Source organism: Pinus tabuliformis, chromosome 3_1 (assembly GCF_031772625.1).
Source record: "Pinus tabuliformis cultivar Carrire ecotype Pingquan chromosome 3_1, CPIR1, whole genome shotgun sequence".
In the NCBI taxonomy this organism is placed as follows: Eukaryota; Viridiplantae; Streptophyta; class Pinopsida; order Pinales; family Pinaceae; genus Pinus; species Pinus tabuliformis.
This window is the reverse complement of record NC_142301.1, coordinates 518,432,413-518,456,049: the sequence shown is the minus strand read 5'-3', so window position 1 is coordinate 518,456,049 and position 23,637 is coordinate 518,432,413.

The following is a 23,637-nucleotide window of genomic DNA, read 5'->3' as shown; positions in this document are numbered from 1 at the left end:
TGTTCAACTTCATTAACAACATTCAGGTAGTTAATCCCCCTTGTAGGAAAGTGAATCTCCTTAGATATGTAGGTCCTTTATGACTCTTATAGCCTCATCCTTCTTCTTGTTGATGATAACCTTTTGTTGATCTTCCTTCAGATATGGAACCATGAGTTTTGTAAACCACAACATTGCTTTACTCTTCAATAATGTTTCATAATTGTGCCCAAATTTCATAATTTTGTTCATTCAAAACGACATGTTATTGCTTGGAATTCATAATGTTGATTTATACATATAATCCTAGATTTAGTTTACAACATGAAACTATGAGTCAATCTACGATACATATTTTGTTAAGTCCCTTATTGTTATTGTTAATGTAGCCCCCTTATTTTTATTTTTGTGCCCATGTAGCCCCCATATTGTTATTGTTGTGCCCCATAGAAGCCCACTATTGTTATTGTTGTGCTCTTACATTATTATTGTTATGTAGGCTCTGATTATATTGTGACCCCTTAAACTCCTATATACCAAGGAAGTATTTTCATTTGAATCATCCAAGAATTGTTCATTTATGTGATGTAAAAAGAGGTTTACCGCTCGAAGAGGCTTATTCTGAAGCCGTTTATCTATTTATTCTTCTATTTTGTGATCTTGCTACATAACATTTGCTATCAGAGCTTTGGATTATGGAGTTTCTCTTCTTCAAATAGGTCATATTGGAATTTTCACTATAAATTTTTTCAATACAAGGCATCAAGAGCCAAAATTTTGACCACGTGAAGCCAAAATCTTGGTGAACTTCGTGTAAATTGTTTAGATCTTGGTTTGCTATAATTACATAAATATGGTCCGAAGACGTTATGGTGTTTGCATGCTCCATAATTTTGTCTCAAACATGTGACCTATGGAAAATCGTCATAACTTTCTCTATGAGCATTGTATTTGAATTTAATAAAAAGTGATTGAAAGTGCAAAAAATTTAGTTTTTCGTGTATCATATTCAGGGCTGAAAGTTGAAACAATGACACGTGAAATTCTGTACAAATTCACTCTATTGAAACAATCAATAATCAGGTCATCGTGGGATATTGAGCATAACGCTATCTTGAAAAATCCAATCTTGTTATGAACTGTGGCATTGGAAAGAAGACTCACAAGGATACCATAGGATGAAATCTCAAACCTTGGAGAGTTGAAATTACAGAGATACAACAGTTTCAAGATTAAGCTCCAAAAGTAAGAAAAAAATGTGCGTATATTTTATATTTGCATAACTATAGTTAGAAGAATTAGTTTAAAGTGATTCAAAGGGCATAGTGAAGTATAAATATCATTATTTAGTTCCAACATGCTCCACAACAAAAAAATGGATACACCGAGTAAGCAACCCTAAATCTCTACTATGACGCATGAAGAAGAAGAGGAAATACAACATGATATATCAGAGTTTTAGGACCAAGTGCAACAAATTTCACTGTCACAAAGAAAAACAGAAAATGAATTGAAACAATCCATAATCAGGTCATCGTGGGATATTGAGCATAACATTATCTTGAAAAATCCAATCTTTTTATGAACTGTGGCATTGGAAAGAAGACTCACAAGGATACCATAGGATGAAATCTCAAACCTCGGAGAGTTGAAATTACAGAGATACAACAGTTTCAAGATTAAGCTCCAAAACTAAGAAAAAAATGTGTGTATATTTTAAATTTGCATAACTATAGTTAGAAGAATTAGTTTAAAGTGATTCAAAGGGCATAGTGAAGTATAAATATCATTATTTAGTTCCAACATGCTCCACAACAAAAAAATGGATAAACTGAGTAAGAAACCCTAAATCTCTACTATGACGCATGAAGAAGAAGAGGAAATACAACATGATATATCAAAGTTTCAAGACTAAGTGCAACAAATTTTACTGTCACAAAGAAAAACAAAAAATGAATTGAAATAATCCATAATCAGGTCATCGTGAGATATTGAGCATAATGTTATCTTGAAAAATCCAATCTTGTTATGAACTGTGGCATTGGAAAGAAGACTCACAAGGATGCCATAGGATGAAATCTCAAACCTTGGAGAGTTGAAATTACAGAGATACAACAGTTTCAAGATTAAGCTCCAAAACTAAGAAAAAAATGTGCGTATATTTTAAATTTGCATAACTATAGTTAGAAGAATTAGTTTAAAGTGATTCAAAGGGCATAGTGAAGTATACATATCATTATTTAGTTCCAATATGCTCCACAACAAAAAAATGGATACACCGAGTAAGTAACCTTAAATATCTACTATGACACATGAAGAAGAAGAGGAAATACAACATGATATATCAAAGTTTCAAGACCAAGTGCAACAAATTTCACTATCACAAAGAAAAACAAAAAATGAATTGAATGCTAAGATAGATGGTTTAGAAAATAAATAAAAGGGGACATGGATGGTTTAAAAGGGGACATGGAAGGTTTCAAGGAAGGTTTGACAAAGTTTCTACAAGAAAGACTTCCTAGTGGTGACAAGGTACTCCATGAAAATCATGATGAGGACAAAAGGAATACGAGTTATGATTTTAGAGACTCCAATAGTGGGTTGAAGACTAACCACATTCCAAAGATCGATATGAGGAAGTTTGATGGAAAGGATCTAGTAACATGGATACTACAGATGGAGAAATTCTTTGATGTACATGATGTGCCACAGACACAAAAGGTACACATTACATCTTTATATTTAGAATAAAATCAGTTTGTGTGGCATCGATGCCTTTATTCTCATAAATCAATTTTCACTTGGACAATCTTTACAAAAGAATTGGTAGCACATTATGAGGATACAAAGAGAAATAATTTCTTTAGCCAATTGATAAATCTTAAACAAAAGGTTTCAATGGCGAAGCACATTGAGGATTTCCAGAGATTGGATATCAAGGTAAATGATATTCCAGAGGAGCATAATATTGATGTCTTCATAGGCACTTTAAAGGAAAACATGCAACATGAGGTTCACCTTTGGGAATCTAATTTATTGGAGAAGTCATTCAAGGTGGCAAGAAAAGTTGAAAGCAAAATTATGGCAACAAGGAAGTCTACCACTCACAACTATAAGGATAGAAGTGTTGTTTCTCCTAACCTCCCACAACCTATAAGCCTGACACCACAAAAACTGGAGGAAAAAAGAGCAAAAGGGATTTGTTACAATTGTGATAGAAAATACACTAAGGGTCATAAGTGTGTTGAGAATAAATTATTTTAGATAGATTGTGAAGAGGAAGAAAATGAACAAGAAACATCAAAAGAAGAGGATATACACCAGGAACCAACCCTAAAGAAAAGAAATGAATCTAACCAAAGATTGTAATGCATTGGCAAGAATTACCACTCCTCAAACTCTCAAGATAGAAGGAAATATGAAGAAAAAAAAAAGTAATTGTGTTGATCGATTATGGTTATACCCATAATTTTATTCATTGTAAGATAGCCAAGGAAATGAATTTCTTTCTATATCCAACAGTAGAGTGTCAAGTGATGGTTTGAAATGAAGGAACTATAAATTGCTCAGGGAAGTGCCATAATATCAATCTAACCATGGGGGAATATGTATTGAATAGTCCAATGCTTTCAATTCCAATTGGTAGTGCTGAAGTTGTATTAGGAGTCCAATGGTTATAATCTTTCGGGATGAAAAATTTTAATTTTCAAGAACTTTTCCCGGGAAATAAAGGAAATTAAATTAAGGGGCATCGTAGGGAAACTGGGGAAGATAATTATCTCTAATTGCATGACAAATATTTTCAAGAAAGAAAAACGAGGCATATTTGCACATGTTGAAAATAACAACAAGAAATGTTAAAAATAACATCAAGAAAAATCCTATTTTAATTTGTCCTTGAATTAAATTAGGAATAAAATTGTAACTCCACATCTCATGACAACTTGTAATAGTTAACTAAGTTAGTTTGACTTAATTGGCTTAGTTAATTTGATTTGAGGGTCTAACTAGAGTCATGTAGAGTGTCTCCTACAATTAGGAACCCTAGTTGAGTTTATTTCGAGTTGTCATTATTTAATTAATTCTAACTGAGTTAAAGTCAGTTAAACTAGTTCCAATTGATGGAGGAATTAGTGGAAGGTCCAGTAGTGGGTGAAAACTTGCAGTAATGGGGTGTAACCTGTAGTAGTGGGGTGTAACCTGTCAAACAATGGGGTGCTTCCTAAAGTACAGTATGGTGTTGCTTGCAGTGATCAACCAGTAAACTGAAGATTCACTCATAATTAACCCATGCATGTCAGATCAGAGAAAGACCCAATTGAAATTGGAGTTCAGGGACAATGTACTATCAATTATAAAATCTTATAAATTAAATAAATGGTGCATGCGGTTAGAAGAAAGCCTAAAATAAATCATTCCTTAATTAGAAAATTCACTAATTTTAACCATTTGAATTTCCTTTAAAAGGATGAATGAAGGCACAAGTTTAATTATTGTTTTGGTGAGTACGAGTTGGTAAGACCAAGAAATGGGAAGCACAAGTTTGTGCGTGGAGCTTGTGAGTGCAAGGAATTAGGAGCTTGGAGGCTTGAAAATTTGGCTAAGTATTGGCCAAAGGTAGTTTGTCAGGCAGAGGATAGAAAATACATGTGCAGGTTGAGCTCAAGGTTGAGCATAGCATATTGTATTAATCCAGATTCTTTGACTAATGCAATACATAGATATAAGGGGTTTTTAGCTGTGGCTTTCCCCAGAAAATCATTGTGTTATGTGTGATTGAATTCTTTCTCTTATATGCTTCGTGATTTCGCGATCCTTTAATTGTTTTCGCTGATGAGTAGAGTATATTCAAGTCTATTGTTTTAGTAAATTACAATTAGTAGTTTTAAGCTATAGGGAATTTATACAACACAATTATGCTCACTAGATTTTCAAACATTGAAATCGTCTATTTCTCCAGATCTCCAAAGAATATTGGAAAATCATTACAAGGCATTTGACATTCCCACCACCTATTCGTGATCATGATCATGCTATTCACTTGATTCCAGGAAAGCGTTCCTCCAAACATTAGACCTTATAGATATCCCTATGCCCAAAAGAGTGAAATTGAACGTATGGTTACAGAAATGTTAGAGGCAACTATAATTCAACCTAGCCAATTTTCTTTCTCTGCTCCAGTAGTATTGGTACACAAGAAGGTGGATCATGGCGTGTGTGTCCAGATTATAGGGAGCTCAACAAGCTCACTATTAAAGATACATTTCCCATTCTTGCCATTGGTGAATTGTTGGATGAACTACATGGAGCAATTTTCTTCACCAAGCTAGATCTCCATTCAAGATATCATCAAATTAGAATGAAGACTGAAGACTGAAGACATTTTAAAAACAACATTCAAAATTCATGAAGGTCATTATGAATTTTTGGTCATGCCTTTCGGACTTACTAATGCATCTTCCACATTTCAAGGTTTGATGAATTCCATTTTCAAACGCTTCCTTAGAAAATTCGTGTTAGTATTTTTTGATGATATACTAATCTACAACAAGTCTTTGAAGGATCATGTTCAACATGTTGACAAGGTGCTCAAACTATTAGAGGAGAAACAATTGTATGCAAAAACATCCAAATGTTTCTTTGGGGTACATGGGGTGGAGTATTTGGGTCATATTGTATCTCATGAGGGTGTTAAGGTAGATCCTAACAAAATTAAAGCCATCAAGGAATGGAAAATCCCCACAACCATAAAGCATATTCGAGGATTTCTCAGGTTGACAAGGTATTATCGCAAGTTTGTTAAGAATTATGGGAAAATAACAACACCTCTAACAATATTTTTTTTTTTTTTTTTTTTCTCGGTAAGACTAATCTAAGTACCCACGGGGGATTTGAACCAGTGACCTATCGCAAGGAGTGCCTTAACAGAACACCCATTCACCGTCAATCCAAAGTCCCGTGGGCAACACCTCTAACAATATTACTAAAGAAAGACACATTTTTTTGGACTCTAGAAGAAACTAAGTCTTTTGAACATCTTAAAGAGGCAATGTGTCGAGCTCCTGTTTTAGCTACTCCAAACTTCACAAAAACCTTTATGGTGGAATGTGAAGCCTCAGGAGATGGAATTGGTGTTATTTTAATGCAAGAAGGAAGACCCATTGCTTTTGAAAGTCATCCAATCAAGGGGAAGTACTTACATAAACCTATTTATGAGAAGGAAATGTTGGTAATACTACATGCCCTGAAGCAATGACACCCTTACCTAATGGGAAGACATTTCAAGGTAAAATCGATCATGATAGTCTTAAATAATTTTTGGAACAAATATTATCTCCAGAAGAGCAACACAAATGGGTCACTAAGATGTTGGGTTATGACTTTGAAATCATCTACAAAAAAGGGAAGTAAAATATTTTTGTAGATGCACTCTCAAGAAGGGATGAGGATGTGGAATACTTTCTCTATGTTATTTCTGTTATCCAACCTGACTAGCTAATTGAAGCAAGGGAGGATGGAAGAATGGCGAAGAGGTGTGGAAACTCATTCAAAAGTTGCAACAAGATCTCAGTACATCTGATACATTTATCTGGAAAAATGACTCATTATGGTACAAAGATCACTTATATCTATGTAAGAATTCCCAACTCAAACAAAAGATTCTTTTGGAATTGCACACCTCTCCTTTAAGAGGGCACTCAGGATTTTTAAAAACTTACCATGGGGTCAAGATGATTTTTTTTGGATGGCCTTAAATTTGATATTCAGAAGTTTGTGGCAGAATGTTTCGTTTGCCAACAAAATAAAGTTGAGACAACTAAGACCCCATGTCTATTACAACGTTTAGAAATTCCAAGTCAGCGTTGGGAGGAGGTATCAATGGATTTTAGCACAGGTTTACTCAAGTTCGAAGGAAAGAGTGTCATCATGGTGGAAGTATTCACACTTTTGTGCATTATGTCATCCTTTTAAAGCCAATACAATTTCTACTGCAATTATGGAAGCAATTCAAAATTTACATAGAAACCCAAATATTATTGTTAGTGACAGAGATCCCATTTTCACTTTAACTTTGTGGATATAATTATTTTCTTGTCTTGGTACTTAATTAGCTCATAGTTCATATTATCATCCTCAATCTGACGGGCAAATTGAGATAGTGAACAAATGTTTGGAAGGATATTTTATTTGCTTGGTATCTTATAAACAAATAGAATGGGTCAAGTGGTTACCTTTGGTTGAATTGTGTTATACCACTTCCTTCCATACTGCAACAAAATTGACCCCATTTATGGCACTTTATGGATGTCATCCACTGTCCATCACATCATGTTTAAGAAAAATTCTAAGGTTCAAGTAGTGGAATATCACTTCGGGCATCAACAACAAGTTCTCCAATTCTTAAAGGATAACCTCACACTGGCACAAAATCAAATGAAACAATGAGCATATTAGCATCACAGTGAAAGAATTTTTGAGGTAGGTGACTAGGTAATTTCACAACTACATCCATACAAACAAATGACCCTCAAGTAAGCTAAGAAGTATAATAAATTATCACCCAAGTACTATGGTCCTTTCAAGGTGGTGCAAAAGATTGGTACTATGGCATACAGATTGGAGTTGCTTACATCTTCTCGAGTACACCCAATTTTCCATGTTTCATTCTTAAAGAAGGTGATCAATGACAAGCTCCCAGTTCAAACAATATTTCCAGAACTTGACGAGGAAGGAAAAATCACATTGGAGCCTGAAGCAGTCATGAAAAAAAAAACTCAATAGTTACAAAATTGATCAATTTCATAGTATCTCATTAAGTGGAAGAACTTACCCGTTGAAGATGCCACATGGGAGGATGAGAATTTCATGCAAAAGCATCCATAACTATTAAAGCATTGAGGACAACAATTTTTTGAAGGAGAGGGGCATGTTAGGTCCCTTATTGTTATTGTCAGTGCAACCCCCTTATTGTTATTTTTGTGTCCATGTAGATGCCATATTGTTATTGTTGTGCCCCATAGAAGCCCACTATTGTTATTGTTGTGCCCTTACATTATTATTATTATGTAAGCTCTAATTATATTCTTACCCCTTAGACTCCAATCTGTACCAAGGAGGTCTTGTCATTTGAATCATCAAAGAATTGTTCATTTATGTGATTTAAAAGGAGGTTGCCCCCTCGAAGAGGCTTATTTTGAAGTCATTGATCTATTTCTTCTTCTATTTTGTGATATGGTTATGTCACATATTCGACTCATCATGGGAACATACAATCAACGACCTCCATAATATTTGTAGAACACATGTTAGATCTCAAACCACTAGCTGAAATATTATGTTGGAGAATTAAATGATTAACATATTAGAGAGTTTTATTCCAAAAGAGAGATAATATGTTGAATTAAGCACAATCAAGCATAATTCAACATATATAGAAATGTAAGAAACAAAAATATTTCCATACACAACATTTATCTCATGCATTGTTCACGTCTTGGTCAAATGCCAATGTCATCTTTTATAGCACCAATATGTAAGCAACACCTTTTAAGTTAGGAAGGTAAGGTCCACCTAGAATGGTGAGGGACCATAACAAATTCCTTAATTTTTTCTTTATTCTATAAACTAATCAATTGCTTCATTCTAACTTCCTAACCACTTGATTTCCTCATTGGCCATCTAGTTTATCCCTTATTAAACCACTCAATTACCTACTCGATTGACCCTCTAAGTTGATTTTCAATTATTAAATTGTCTCCAAAATGTATACAAGCATGATGAACCTACATGGCCTATTTTACCAACACCTATAACATTGTCTAGGATGGAGAAGAAACATCAACAATACATAAAGTAGGATTATCTTTCTAGGGTTCAAGCACTTCTCCCAAGCATGTTATCCTAATTTATGCCCAACAATTTGTAATAGGTCAAGAACCTCTCTTAAATACAAAACATGTCAAGCATCTAATTCCATCTTCTCCAAGAGTGCAATCTCAATCAAATCATATTCCATGCCATATATAAATTTTGAGATTTAGTTGCTCAATATAAAATATTTCACCTCAACCTTTAGGTTTTGCAGATCTATTTCATATGAACTTTTAGCTTTAGATATTGCTTAGATATATTAAATTAGTTTAGAAAATACTTATTTTATCTTCAACCCATATCATAAGGAATCCCAAGAAAATAAATACCAATCAAGTGTACTTTAATGCAACATGACTTTATCCCTTAGGGCACACTTTCCTTAGATCTAAAATTACTTACTAAGTATACTATTGCAAAAATGTATCCACCCCTTTAACTTCTACATGTTTATTGAACCACTTAACAAATTCGACTCAATGCTATGTCATCCTCTCTTGAGGTAGGGCTCAAATACCTTCTCCAATAATCCTAATGCTCCTCCCAAGAAAGAAACCAAACCCATTGTGCATGCCTTATAAAGAATTCACCAAGCTATATAGGTTTCCAAACCCCCAATTAAGTATGCCACATAAGAATCAAGTCAAGGCATGGAAATCCATAAGAGAATTATCTCTAATGTGTATTCCCATATTTGTACAATCAAGAGTATTCAACACACCATACACCCAACATCACATGAAGCACCCCAAGCATTGTGAAAACACTTTTAGAGTAATATTAGAATGGATATTTCCATAGCCATTAACTTGATGTAGATGAAACCTTTTGGAAAGTTGTGTGTTATCACTAGTATGCTCGATGTTTTGGGTGAATACTTCACCCATCTTCAGGGATATTAATATTTTCACCCTGAAGATGGGTGAAGTGTTCACCTGAAATGTCGGACATACCGGTGATAACACACAACTTTCCAGAAGGTTTCGTCTACCTTTAAAGTCCATAAGTTAACAAGATTCAATGCGCTCTTTTATCATGCAAATTTACATAACATTAAAGTCTTTCATAGCATTGAGTTGAGTTAAAAAGACGATTGAAACATTTGTCATTCTTATGATCCCCAAATGATCATCCAAATAATTTACATAAAATTAAACTCTTTCATGGCATTAATTTAAGTCAAAAGAATGATCAAAATACTTACCATTCTCATCATCCCAATTTTCATCAAAATACTTTGAGAATTGTTTTGAGTGTTGAAAATTGTACCAAGGAGGTGTTTCCTAGCAATTTCTCCTTTTCTCCTAGGGAGACACATAAATCACCTTTTGTATAAGTGATATTATGAGTTTATTGATATCAAGGGGGCTAATGTACTTTCTATGTGGAGATGTAATAGGTACTTTAAGTTATTAAAGTCACGTGTGTTTTAAAAGTGACTTTATGTGTAAAGTACTAAAGTACACTTTATATTATTAAAGTGACTTATGTTTTAAAAGTCACTTTATGAGAAAAAGTGACCATGGTACTAAAACATTAAAAAGTACTAGGGAGGCTATTAATAAAACAAGGGGACCACATGAGGAGGGGTCAAGTAGGGGACTAATCTCCACCCTTGATCTAAATGGTTTGAGATTGAATCTCAACCATTAGATATTAGGGATATGGTTCTCATCTTTTCCCAAGAGACAAAAAGGGAGAAAAGGAGTTTTGGAGGCTCATTATACTCATGAGAATATTTAGGAGAGGATCTAAGTGAATGGAGGAGGAAGGTTTCGTGAAGAAATTGCACTACAACAAAAAATAAGGAATCTATAATATGATTCCCTAGAAGGTCGAATTGAAGTTCAGATAGGGAGCAAGAAATTTAAGGTAGCACCATTGTTGCACTCAGGTCGAAGCTTGTTCCTGGTAATTCTTAGTGTGAGGTAGATTTATATAGGTCGCATTCTTTATACCTGAAAACCTGCTCGCATTTCAAGACCTACCAATGAGATTCTTGGGTTTGCTAAACGAGAACTTCAGACCTATTTGGAGGGGTAACCAGAGGCAAATTTCAATGTAATTTCTGAGTGTGTATGAGCTCATAATTTGGGAGAAGTTTGCCAATATGTTTAGCATATTTTCTGAGTGTGTATGAACTCAGATTCTGGGAGAAGTATACCAATAAAAGGCTTGTGTTAGTGTTGTGATGCTAACCCAAGTTTAAGGGTAAGAGGAGATAGTTAGTGGTTCAACTTCCGTGCATAAAGAAGTTGCAAAGAGACCAGAATTATTTGTTGGAAGAAGAGTAACTATTTGAGGAACTTATCAGTCCAAAATTTCAGTGTAACAAAGGAACTATTTTGAAGCAACCAAAAGGGGAAGAGATAAGTTAAACTCTTCTTGCATTTTTTTATTGTGAAAAATTATCTTAAGAAGAAAAAATAAAAGTCTCTTTTTAGCACTGGTTTTCCCCATTGTGGGGCTTTTCCAAGGTAAAGTTGACCAAAATAATTGTGTTAAAATTATGTGTGTGCTTGTTTATTGTTCATTGTATTATTTGAAAAGTAGAAGCTCTATTTTTGTTTCAAATGAATGCTCAATAATCTTATATCAACCTGTGAAAACATGTGGGTTGAGCTTGAAAAATACCAGCAAAATTTGTAAACTGGGAAAGGGTGCAGATGATTAAATTTTCGACATGGTATCAGGGCCTAAGCAGTGAGATTTGAAAGTTTTGCATGAGCTGATACAAATACCAACAAGCAATTCTTCTGCATGTTCAGTGAATAAAAATCATTAAACCTCATTCAGAAAACCAAAGTGTTGTTGGTTAAGAGGGAGAAGGTTGCCTAGTATCAGATTCGCTTCATTTTGTTGGTGTGGGGGTCATGGAAACATGGTTGAGGGTAGAGGATAGATTGGCAAGGGATGATAATTTTGGCCCTTGGAAGGAGAGAATGATGCTTTTACTGGAGGAAGTTTAAGTATGGTACATTATGGAGGCTCCCGTACAACTTCCTACTGATGCTACTTAGTTAGAAAAATTCAACAGAATAATGTGAAGGCTAAGAGGATCCTTATAGATTCCATGAAGGACCATTTATTCCCTCATGTGACCAAGATAAGATTTTCCTACCACATGTGGGAGTCCTTGGTCACATTACACCAGAGTTCTAATGAGAAAATTAAGATGGTGTTGAGGAAAAAGCTAAGAAACGCCAAGATGACCAAGACCGACAATGTGACCTCATACCTCACCAAGATCTCACAGGTGAAGGATGAGTTGGTTGTCGTGGGAGAGGTTATCCTAGAGAACCAATTGGTTAGGATTGCATTAGATGGATTCACCAAGAAATGGGATGGAATCATACATGGAATTGTGGTTAGAGAGCACTTTCCATATTAGAGGAGGACGTGGGATGATTTCATCCAAGATGAGATCAGGAGGAGTGCTAAGGCGGGTAGAAAGACTGGTGGGGGAGGTTAGGAGGAGAATGTTGTCCTTGCAGCGAAGGGCAAGAATAATACCAAGAAGGGGTCTTCTAGTGGAGAAAAGAAGGAGAAGGGGAAGCAGAAGGCGAAGGAGAAGGACATGAGCAAAGTGAAATTATTTGCTTGTGGGAATATGGGTCACTATGTTGTTTAGTGTCCCAACGAGAAGAATAAGAAGAAGCAGGACGTTTCAAATTCAGCATAGGTGGATGAGTTCACTTCCATATTTAACATTGAGTTTGCCTTACCAACATAGGTGGATGAGTTTACTTGATGGTACCACTCATGCTACATCTTCCCGTGGATGGTTTGTTGATAATGGCACATCCTTCCATATGACTGGAGTGAGAAAGTACTTCATGAGCCTTTCAGAGGATGATGTTGACTTGGAGGTTGTACTTGGAGATAACTCCAAGGTTAGAGCAACAGGAGGGGGGACAATATCATTTTAGAGGGAGCCATTGCCTCCTTTGAAGGTGATAGATGTTCTTTATATTATTGTGTTGGAGAAGAGCTTGATATCAGTATCTTTCTTAGAGGATAGGGATTATGAGTTGTTTTTCTAAAAGGGTCAAGTATTGATATATCCCATAGGATCCAATATCGAGTTTTCTTGCGTGATTAGAGTCCATAGTGGGAGCTCCATGGTGTAAGTGGGCCATCCCCCTGTGCCATAACTCACACAACTAGTTTTGAGGAGGTTAGCAATCAACAGATTTGGAGGGATTCCATGGTGTAGGAGTATGTCTCCATCATGAAGAATGATGTTTGGGAGGTAGTTCCATAACCTAAGGGGAAGTTAGTGGTGACTTCTAGGTGGATCTACGAGATCAAACATGTTGCATATGGCAGCGTGGAGAAGTTCGAAGCTCGTTTTGTGGCGAGGGGATTCTCACAAGTAGAGGGAGTTGACTATGAGGAGACCTTTAGAACAATTTCTCGTTATAATTCCATTAGAGCAGTCATATCTATAGTAGCTGAGATGGGTTGGAAGATTCACTAGATGGATGCGAACACCACCTTTCTCAATGGTGTTATACAAGAAGAGATGTATATTGAGTAGCCACAGGGATTTGAGGTGCATGGGAGGAAGTCTCATGTGCGTAGGCTTACAAAGGCCTTGTATGAACTAAAGCAAGCACCGACGGCATGGTATAAGAGGATAAATGCCTACTTGCAACAGATTCCAGAAGAGTGATGTTGATATGAACCTCTATTTCATTATGGTTGGTGATGATCCACTCATTTTAGTTCTATATGTGGATGAATTGTTTATTACAGAAGAGGATAGAGTCATCCAACACTGCAAGAGAGATCTTGCTTCAAAGTTTGATATGACTGATATGGGGTTGATGTATTACTTTCTATAGTTTGAGGTTTGGCAGGAGGATGGGCATATTTTCAATGGTCAGGGAAGGTATGTAGGTGATATCTTGAGTAGATTCTATATGGAGGGTTGCAGGCCTATGGCTAATCTTATGATCACCAATTGGAAGAAGTTTCATAATTCAAATTCTGAGTTGATGAATGCCACCTTGTATCATGAGATGATCGGTTCTTTGATGTATCTGAACAACACTAGGCCATATGTTTGTTTCGTAGTCAACAGATTAAGTCAGTTTATGATGAAGCCTAGGAGAGTGCACTAGGTGGTTGTGAAACATGTGTTGAGGTACCTACAGGGCTTGATGGATTATGGTCTGGACTATGTTCGGTGTGATGGATTCATTGTTGAAAATGCAACAAGAAAATACTATTTTAATTTTGTCCTTGAATTAAATTGGGAATAAAATTGTAATTACACATCACATGACAACTTGTATTAGTTCACTAAGTTAATTTGACTTAGTTGGCTCAGTTGACAAATTTAAATTAGGAATAAAATTGTGATTCCACATCACATGACAACTTGTATTAGTTCACTAAGTTAACTTGACTTAGTTGGCTCAGTTAATTTGAGTTGAGGGTATAACTTGAGTCATGTAGAGTGTCTCCTACATTATAGGAGTCCTGATTGAGTTTATTTTGAGTTGTAATTAATTAATTCAATTTAACTGAGTTAAATTCATTTAAACTAGTTCCAACTGATGGAGGAACTAGTAGGAGGTCAAACAATGGGGTATTTCTTCATGTGTTCAACCAATTAATTGATGATTCACTCATAAATAACTCATGTATGTCAGATCTAAGAGTTACCCATTTGATATTGGAGTTCAGGGACAATGTACTATCACTTGTATAATCATCTGAATTGTACAAGTGGTGCATGCAATTAGAGGAAGGCCTATGATGGATTGCACAATTCCAATTGAGGAATTTCCCTAATTAATAGGGGATAATTCCCAAGGAAACAACGCAAGGAAATAGAGACTTGGGCAAGCAAAAAATTGGTTAAGTATTGGCCTAGGTTTGTCTAGGAAGTAGTGAGATGGATAGAGATAGTGTAGAGGTTGCTCGAGGTTGAGCAAAGCATTGTAATCTTTTCATATTTTATGACTAATGGAATATCTAGATAGCAGGGTTTTTAGATGTGGCGTTCCCCAAGAAATCATTATGTACTGTGTTGATTGAATGCTTTCTCTTATATGCTTCGTTATTCCATGATCGTTTAATTATTTCTGTTGATGAGTAGAGTACATTCAAGTCTATTATTGTAGTAAATTACAATTAGCAGTTTGAATCTACAAGGAATTTCTACATGGTATTAGAGCATAAATAACTATAGAAGAGGAGAATATGAGTTTGTCTTTTGCAAGTGTAATTGAATTTGAAGTATCATTATTCAGAGCCAACAAGATGTCGCTCTATGGATTGAGACTCCAATATGCCCTTGAGGGTGTAGAATTTCTTGCAAATTCTCTACAAATCTACCTCTGAGATCTATGTAGAAAATCTGACTATAGATTAACTCGATAATGCAATATAACAAAGAAAAATACTATAAGCTACTTCTACTATCAATTTTCTTTGCGGAAGCTTAAAGATTGAACAAGATTCGAGCTGAACACATATAACCAGAAGAAGAAGAATCAATGCACATGAAACACAGAATAATACTCTAGGGAAAGCCTCAGCTTAAAACCCTGCTATCTGTATTATCATACAAGGTGGAAATACATCAAGATTACACAAAGCTTTAGCTCTCACAGCTAGCCAGCTCTCAGTACAATCCTCCTGGATACTCACAGGAAAACAAGGCTTCTCACAAAATTTCTCCTCTGCCCTCCAAGGCTCCTATTTCCTTGCGCTATTTCTCTTGGGTGATCCTCCTGTTATCAAGTGGAAGATTGATCACCCACACTGATCCTACACCCTGGCAGAACTGCGCAATCCTCAAGGAACCTTGTTCCTTCTGCATGGATGAGTTTCCTTTATAGGAAAGCTCATGCAACTAATAGGACAATGTTCCTATCTTTAATCTCAACTGGGTCTTTCTCTGAATAGACATGCATGAGTTATTTATGAGAGAATCTTCAGTTATCTGGAGTACACTAGTTTGATGCATGCATGCATTAACTGACTGAACTCACAATTAGTTCCTCAAACTGTTTGGAACCAATTTAACTGGACATAACTTAGTTAACTGAGCTAACTAATTACAACTCATCCTATCTCCTTAATTAAGGGATAATCTCCTTAATTTAATGGATAACTGTTGCACGACTTCACAAAGACTTCGAGCTTGAATTTCTCCAACTAATTAACTCAAGATGAAATAATTAATTATTTGTCAAACAGCTAGTGAGACTAAATTCGAATTTTAATTCTCAATTTTAATTCAAGGACAAATTAAAATTGGAATATATCTTGAAATGCTATCCTTAGGAATGCTATTTTTAGCATTTCTTGTTGCTATTTTCAACACTCCCTCTCAACAAGAAAGGGATTATATACCACCTCAATCCTATCTCTATGGAACTCGAATTTACACTTTGACAATGCCTTAGTAAAAATGTCAGCATCTTGCTCCTTGGTCGAAATATATTGCAATAACATGATCCTCCTCGCTACACAGTCTCTGAGATGATGATACCGAATGTCGATATGCTTGGACCTATCATGAAATACTGGATTCTCAGAGAGTTTGATACAACTCTGATTATCACAATAGATCACAGTTGGATCCATCCTCTGATCAAACAAACCAACTAGATTCTTCCACATCCAAATGGCCTCACATGTTGCCTGACTTGCAGCAATGTATTCAGTCTCTACTGAGCTGAGTACAACTGACCTTTGTTTCCTGTTGTACCAAGAAACTGCAACTGAACCAAGGTTGAAAATTCCTCCTAATGTGCTCTTCCGATTTGATGGACTCCCTGCCCAATCTGCATCTGTGAAGCCCAGTAGCTTCACTCCCTCTAACCGTCTGTACCATAATCCATACTGAGATGTGCCTTTGAGGTATCTCAAAACATGCTTAGTGGCCTTCCAAAACAACTTGGTAGACTGAACCATAGCTTGACTCAGCTAGTTCACCGCATAGCACAAATCTGGTTGTGTGTTCACTAAGTACATCAGTGAACCCATAAGCTATCGATACACGGTAGCTTCTACTACTTCTCCTGAAGTAGCATCCTCCTTCCTCCAGTTACCTACTAGAGGAGTTTGCATGGGCTTTCACCTCTCCATATGGAATCTCCTGAGTATCTCATTGGCATACTTGCCTTGAGACACAAACAACTCCCCATCCTTCTGCCACACTTCCATGCCTAGAAAGTAGTGCATGAGACCCATGTCTTTCATCTTGAACTCTCTTGCAAGGTCCTCCTTGCAAGACATGATCAACTAATCATCACTTATCAATATTAGATCATCAACATAAAGAACAATGATCAACTTCTTACCTTCCACCATGATGTGGTACAAGTTCCCATCCGCTTCACTCTTTGTGAAGACAACCTGGTGAAGTAGTTGTCCATCTTGGTGTACCAAGCACGACGTGCTTGCTTTATCCCGTACAAAGCTCTCTTGAGTCGGCACACATGCGACTCACGATTGAAGGTCTCAAAACCTTCCGGCTGCTCTATGTACACCTCTTCCTCAATCTTTCCATTGAGGAATGTAGTCTTCACATCCATCTGATGGATCTTCCAACCCATCTGTGCTGATAGTGTCAACATCGATCTGATAGATAAGTACCTTGCTATAGGAGCAAAAGTCTCATCATAGTCGATCCCCTTGACCTGTGAGAAACCACAGGCAACAAACCTTGCCTTATGTTTCTCCACACTACCATCAACAGCTTGCTTTACCTTGTAAAGCCAATGGGAACTCACAACTGACTTGTTCTCCGGTCTTGGAACAACATCCCAAACACTGTTCCGAACTATGGAGTCATACTCCTCCACCATAGCATCAACCAAAATTGGCTGCTACACTGCTTCCTCAAAGGAAGATGGCTCGGTCTCAACACATTCCCCAACAAGGGCCATGTATCCAATGTACCTATCAGGTGACCTCCTCTGTCTACATTGAGAAGATGGTTCTCCCACATTCTCTCTTGCATCCGACAACAATATTTCAGCTTCTCTCGTGCGCTTCCACCCATCTCTGGAAGACTCCTCTTGAGTGGATGTCTCCATTCCCGGAACCTCTACATTCAGCTGCTTCGCATCAGTCTGAGGCTCCTCCTCCTTAGGAACCAAAAGTTCCTCCACAGCTTGTAGTTGGAGCTCCCTCTCAAGGGAAACTCACATGACCTTCTTCTCATCAAACTTAAGATCTCTGTGAACCACTGTCCTCCGAATGATAGGTAAGTACAGTCGATAGTTGTGGGGTGTATCAGTGTACCCCACAAGTATCCCCAACTCAGCTGTCGGCTCAAGTCTCTTCCAGGCATCCTTGGTCACATAGTAATAAATCGATGAGCTAAAGATCCTGAAGTGACCCACATCTGGTCTCTTCTCGGAGAAAGCTTCCTCTGGCATCTTCATCCCAAGTATGCGATGCGGGCTTCTATTTTGCAAATAGACTGTTGTGTTGCATGCCTCAACCCACAAATGAAGTGGTAGGCCTTGGTCATGCAGCATCGCTCGAGCTGCCCCCACAATCGTTCTTTTCTTCCTCTTGGCCACCCCATTCTGTTGTGGGTTATGAGGTGCCGTCAACTCCCGTTGAATTCCTTCTGCTGCACAAAAGTCCTTAAACTCTTGAGAAACATACTCTCCACCATTGTCGCTTCTTAAGGCCCTGATCTTCTTTCCTAATTCTTTCTCAACCAAGGCTTTGAACTCACAAAACCTTGAGATGGTTTGATCCTTCTTTTGCATGAAATAGATCCAATATTTACGAGAAAAATCATCAATGAAAATCACATAATACCTTTGTTTAGCGGTGGAGGCTGCCGAGAATGGTCACACACATATGTATGAACTCGCTCCAAGATTACTTCAGCTCGACTGTCTTGATCATGAAAGGAAGATTTTGCATACTTACCCAAGGTACCACCTTTGCATGTGTCCACTTGCTCAAGTTTACCTTTGGGAAGTCTGGTAGAAATCTACTGCATTATTTTCAAGGCCCCATGATGCAAGTGGCCCAACCTTCTATGCCATAACTTGCCAATATCTTGGCTTTGCACCAATTCTACTTTGGAACTCAATGCAACACAATCATCTACCTCCAGCTTGAGATTCTTCACTCGAATGCCAATCCTCTTGGTCTGACCCGTGGCTATGTGTCTCAGGAATGCCTTTCCTTTACTGAAGACTACATCATAACCTCTGTCTTCCAACATTGCGACCGATACCAAGTTATTCTTCAGTCTAGGCACATACTTTACATCAGTCAGGGTGAGAGGAGCTCCATGCTCCCTCTGAAACACAATCGTGCCTTCACCTAAAACATGGTACTTTCCATCATCGCCCATCTCTAAGCGCATATTGAGGTCTTTCTCCTCTAAGGTACTGAATAAAATCTTATCGCCGATCATGTGGAATGAGGCTCCACTGTCCAGGTACCAAACACAACCCACCATCGATGAAACCATGCATGCGATGAGGGTAAAATCCAATTCGAATTTGAGGCCAGTGCCTCCCCTTCTGATCCTTTCGACTATCCCTTCTTGGATTTCTTCAATGGACAATTAGTTGCATAATGGCCCTCCTCATGACAATTAAAGCATCTCACTTTAGATTTGTCAATCTTCTTCCCTCCATGGGAGGAACTCGATTTGGAATGGGAAGCCTTCCCTTTCCCTTTCCTCGCCTGACTTGATAAGGCTAGATTTTCTTCATCATCATTCTTAGATGAAGAACCATCTTTGGTGCTCCTCTTGATCTCCTCTTGCATCAGATCTGATCACAGTCGTTCCCAATCTGGCAGTTTCTCTCTTCCATTCAATGAGTCCTGGTAGCAATGCCAGCCCTTACGAAGACCGAGGAGAGCAAGACTCACCATATCATCATAGGCTGTCGTGATTCCTACACTTCCAAGCTCATCTTTGTAGGTGGTGAGCTTGTTCAGATATGTAGAAATCATGTCGCCCTTTTCACACTTGATTTTCCAAAGCTTGTCCTTCAGCGCCAGTTTCCTCTAGTCGCTATTGTTCTGATATAGGTCCTTCATTGTCTTCCACATTGAAAATGGAGTCTCCTTCCCATGGAGACTCGAGACAATATGGCCTCGAACTCCCTCCAGAAGAATCCTCTTCGCTCTCGCCACACATTTCTTCCATTCCACCAATTCTTGGGCATTAGCTGCTGCTGGCTTGGGGACTTCTTGATCAATGAAGTCCTTCAAACCATTTTCTTCTACTACCACTTCCATGCGATCCTTCCATGCTATGTAATTCGTGCTGCCATCCAGGGCATACTCGAGTATCAAGCCATTAAACGCCATTGGTGAACTTTGAGATGTGATAAGAAATCTATTTTGTACCTACAATCAAGAACTTCAAACTTCAGCTTTTCCCTTCTCAATATGTTGTTCACAGCTCTAATCACCTTTGCTCCGATACCATGTAGAACTTCCTGCTATTCTCTACAAATCTACCTCTGAGATCTATGTAGAAAATCTGACTGTACATTAACTCGATAATGCAATATACCAAAGCAAAATACTATAAGCTCTACTATCAATTTTCTTTGCGGAAGCTTAAAGATTGAACAAGATTCGAGCTGAACACATATAACCAGAGGAAGAAGAATCAATGCACATGAAACACAGAAGAATACTCTAGGGAAAGCCTAAGCTTAAAACCCTGCTATCTGTATTATCATACAAGGTGGAAATACATCAAGATTACACAAAGCTTTAGCTCTCACAGCTAGCCAGCTCTCAGTACAATCCTCCTGGATACTCACAGGCAAACAAGGATTCTCACAAACCTTCTCCTCTACCTTCCAAGGCTCCTATTTCCTTGCGCTATTTCTCTTGGGTGATCCTCCTGTTACCAAGTGGAAGATTGATCACCCACACTGATCCTACACCCTGGCAGAACTGCGCAATCCTCAAGGAACCTTGTTCCTTCTGCATGGATGAGTTTCCTTTATAGGAAAGCTCATGCAACTAATAGTACAATGTCCCTATCTTTAATCTCAACTGGGTCTTTCTCTGAATAGACATGCATGAGTTATTTATGAGAGAATCTTCAGTTATCTGGAGTACACTAGTTTGATGCATGCATGCATTAACTGACTGAACTCACAATTAGTTCCTCAAACTGTTTGGAACTAATTTAACTGGACATAACTCAGTTAACTGAGCTAACTAATTACAACTCATCCTTATCTCCTTAATTAAGGGATAATCAACTTAATTTAATGGATAACTGTTGCATGACTTCACAAAGACTTCGAGCTTGAATTTCTCCAACTAATTAACACAAGATGAATTAATTAATTATTTTTCAAACAGCTGGTGAGACTAAATTCGAATTTTAATTCTCAATTTTAATTCAAGGACAAATTAAAATTGGAATATATCTTGAAATGCTATCATTAGGAATGCTATTTTTAGCATTTCTTGTTGCTATTTTCAACAAAGGGTAGTTCGAACTATATTGCTTGGAAGGATAGGATGGAGGCAATGTTGGAAGACAATGAGCTTAAGGAATTCATTGACAAAGATATTCCTAAGCCTCCAACAACTAATGCTCAAGATTTGGAAAAGTGGAGAAAATGTGTTGCAAAGGCAAGAAGGATTATCCTAGAAGAAGTTCGAGATCATATTGTCTCAAACCTCCACAGTAAGGAGACTCCATTTGCAATGTGGAAGGCCTTGACATACCCGTTTCAAAATAGTAGTGACCACAAGAAGCTGGAACTGAAGGACAAGCTAAGAGAAATCAAGATGGAGAAGGGCGACACAATACCAAAGTACTTGACCAAGTTCACCCAATGTTGGGACGAGCTTGGAAGTGTTGGTGTTATAGTTTTTGAAGATGATCTGGTTAGCCTAACACTTCTAGGCCTTCCAAAGAGATGGCACAACTACCATGATTCGATAAATGGGAGGGAGAAGCTACTAGAGTGGGAGCATTTATGGTTTGACTTGGTGTAAGAAGAGATTTAGTGGAACACTAGAGATGGATCCTCATCCAAGCATGATGAGGAGGAGAATTGTGCCTTAGCTAGAAAGGAAAAGAAAGGGAGAGGGAAATGGAAGTCATCCCATTCTAAATCAGATTCTAATTAGGGCGGTAAGAAGAAGGACTTGTCGAATATTAAATGTTTTCAATGTCATGATTTGGGACACTATGCCACAAAGTGTCCACATAAGAAGGACGACAAGAAGCCATCATGAGGAGCGATAGGTGAACCTCTTGCTTCACAATTCGAGTTGGATTTCACCCCCATCGCTTGCATGGTAACATTGGTGATGGGTAGTGTGTGGTATTTGGATAATGGAGCCTCATTCCATATGATCAACAACAAATAATTCTTCAACGAATTGGAGGAGAAGGACCTCCATATGCATATCGAAATGAGAGATGATGGAAGGTATGGTGGGACCGACATCGTTACTATTACTTTTCAGAGGGATTCTGGTTCTCGTCTCACATTAAAAGAGGTCATGTATGTTGGAGGATTGTGGCTATGATGTGATATTTAACAAAGGAAAGGATTTGTTTTGTCACTTAGCCTCAGGACAGGTGAAGCATAATGGGATTCGGGTGAAGAAACTCTACAAATTGGATGTAGAAGATTGTGCTGCTTTGATAACAAAAGTAGAGAAGGTGCAGAGCCGAGACATCAATGAGTTGTGGCACATAAGATTGGGTTACTTGCACCATAGAGCTTTGAAGATCATGCAACAGATTTCTACAGGACTTCCCAAGGGTACACTAAAGCAGAGAGATACATGAAAAAGGTGTAAATTGGGGAAGTACACCAAAGCCATCTTTCATGATAAGGACAATTGAGAATAAGTTACCCTTGAAAGAGTTGACTCAAATGTGTGTGGACCGTTCTCGGCAACCTCCACGGCCAAGCACATGTATTATGTAAGATTTGTAGATGATTTCTCACATAAGTGCTAAATTTTATTCATGCATAAGAAAGATCAAACATTCTCTTAATTTTTATGAATTTAAAGCACTTGTTGAGAAAGACACTAGCAGGAAAGTGAAGGCTCTCAGGAGCGATAACGATGGAGAATATGTGTTGAATGAATTCAAGAACTTATGTGCATCAAAAGGCATTCGACGAAAGTTAATATCACCCCATAACCCATAGAAAAATGGGGTGGCTAAAAGGAAGAACAGAAGTATTGTGGGAGTTGCACTAGCAATGTTACATGATGAGGGCCTACTGTTACACTTATGGGCTGAAGTATGAAACATAGTTGTTTATGTGTAGAACAAGAGTCCTCATCGAATTCTCAGGATGAGTACACCAAAAGAAGCTTTTTCAGGTAAGAAACTAGATGTGGCACACTTCGAGATATTTGGTTCATTAGTTTACTGTCATGTTACCAAGGATACAAGGAAAAATCTAAAGAAAACAAATGAGTTGGGCATATTTGTGGGGTACACTGAAACACGTTACAACTATCAGGCGTACCTTCCATCTCACAGGATGACAGTGGTTCATAAAGATGAGAATTTCAATGAAGGGAAGGCCATGAGATGTTCCCTTGAGAGGGAGCTTCATTTGCATGAAGATGAGGAGATTTTAGCTCCAAAGGAAGAACCTCAGGATGATGGGGAGAAACCACATGTAGAGGAGCATAGAGTGGAAGTACCTACTCATGCAGAGACTTCCAAATATGGAAGGAAGTGCACCAGATATGTTGACATATTGATGCATGATACTAGAGAGAATATGGGAGCACCCACATCACAACACAGGTAGAGGAGTTCACCAG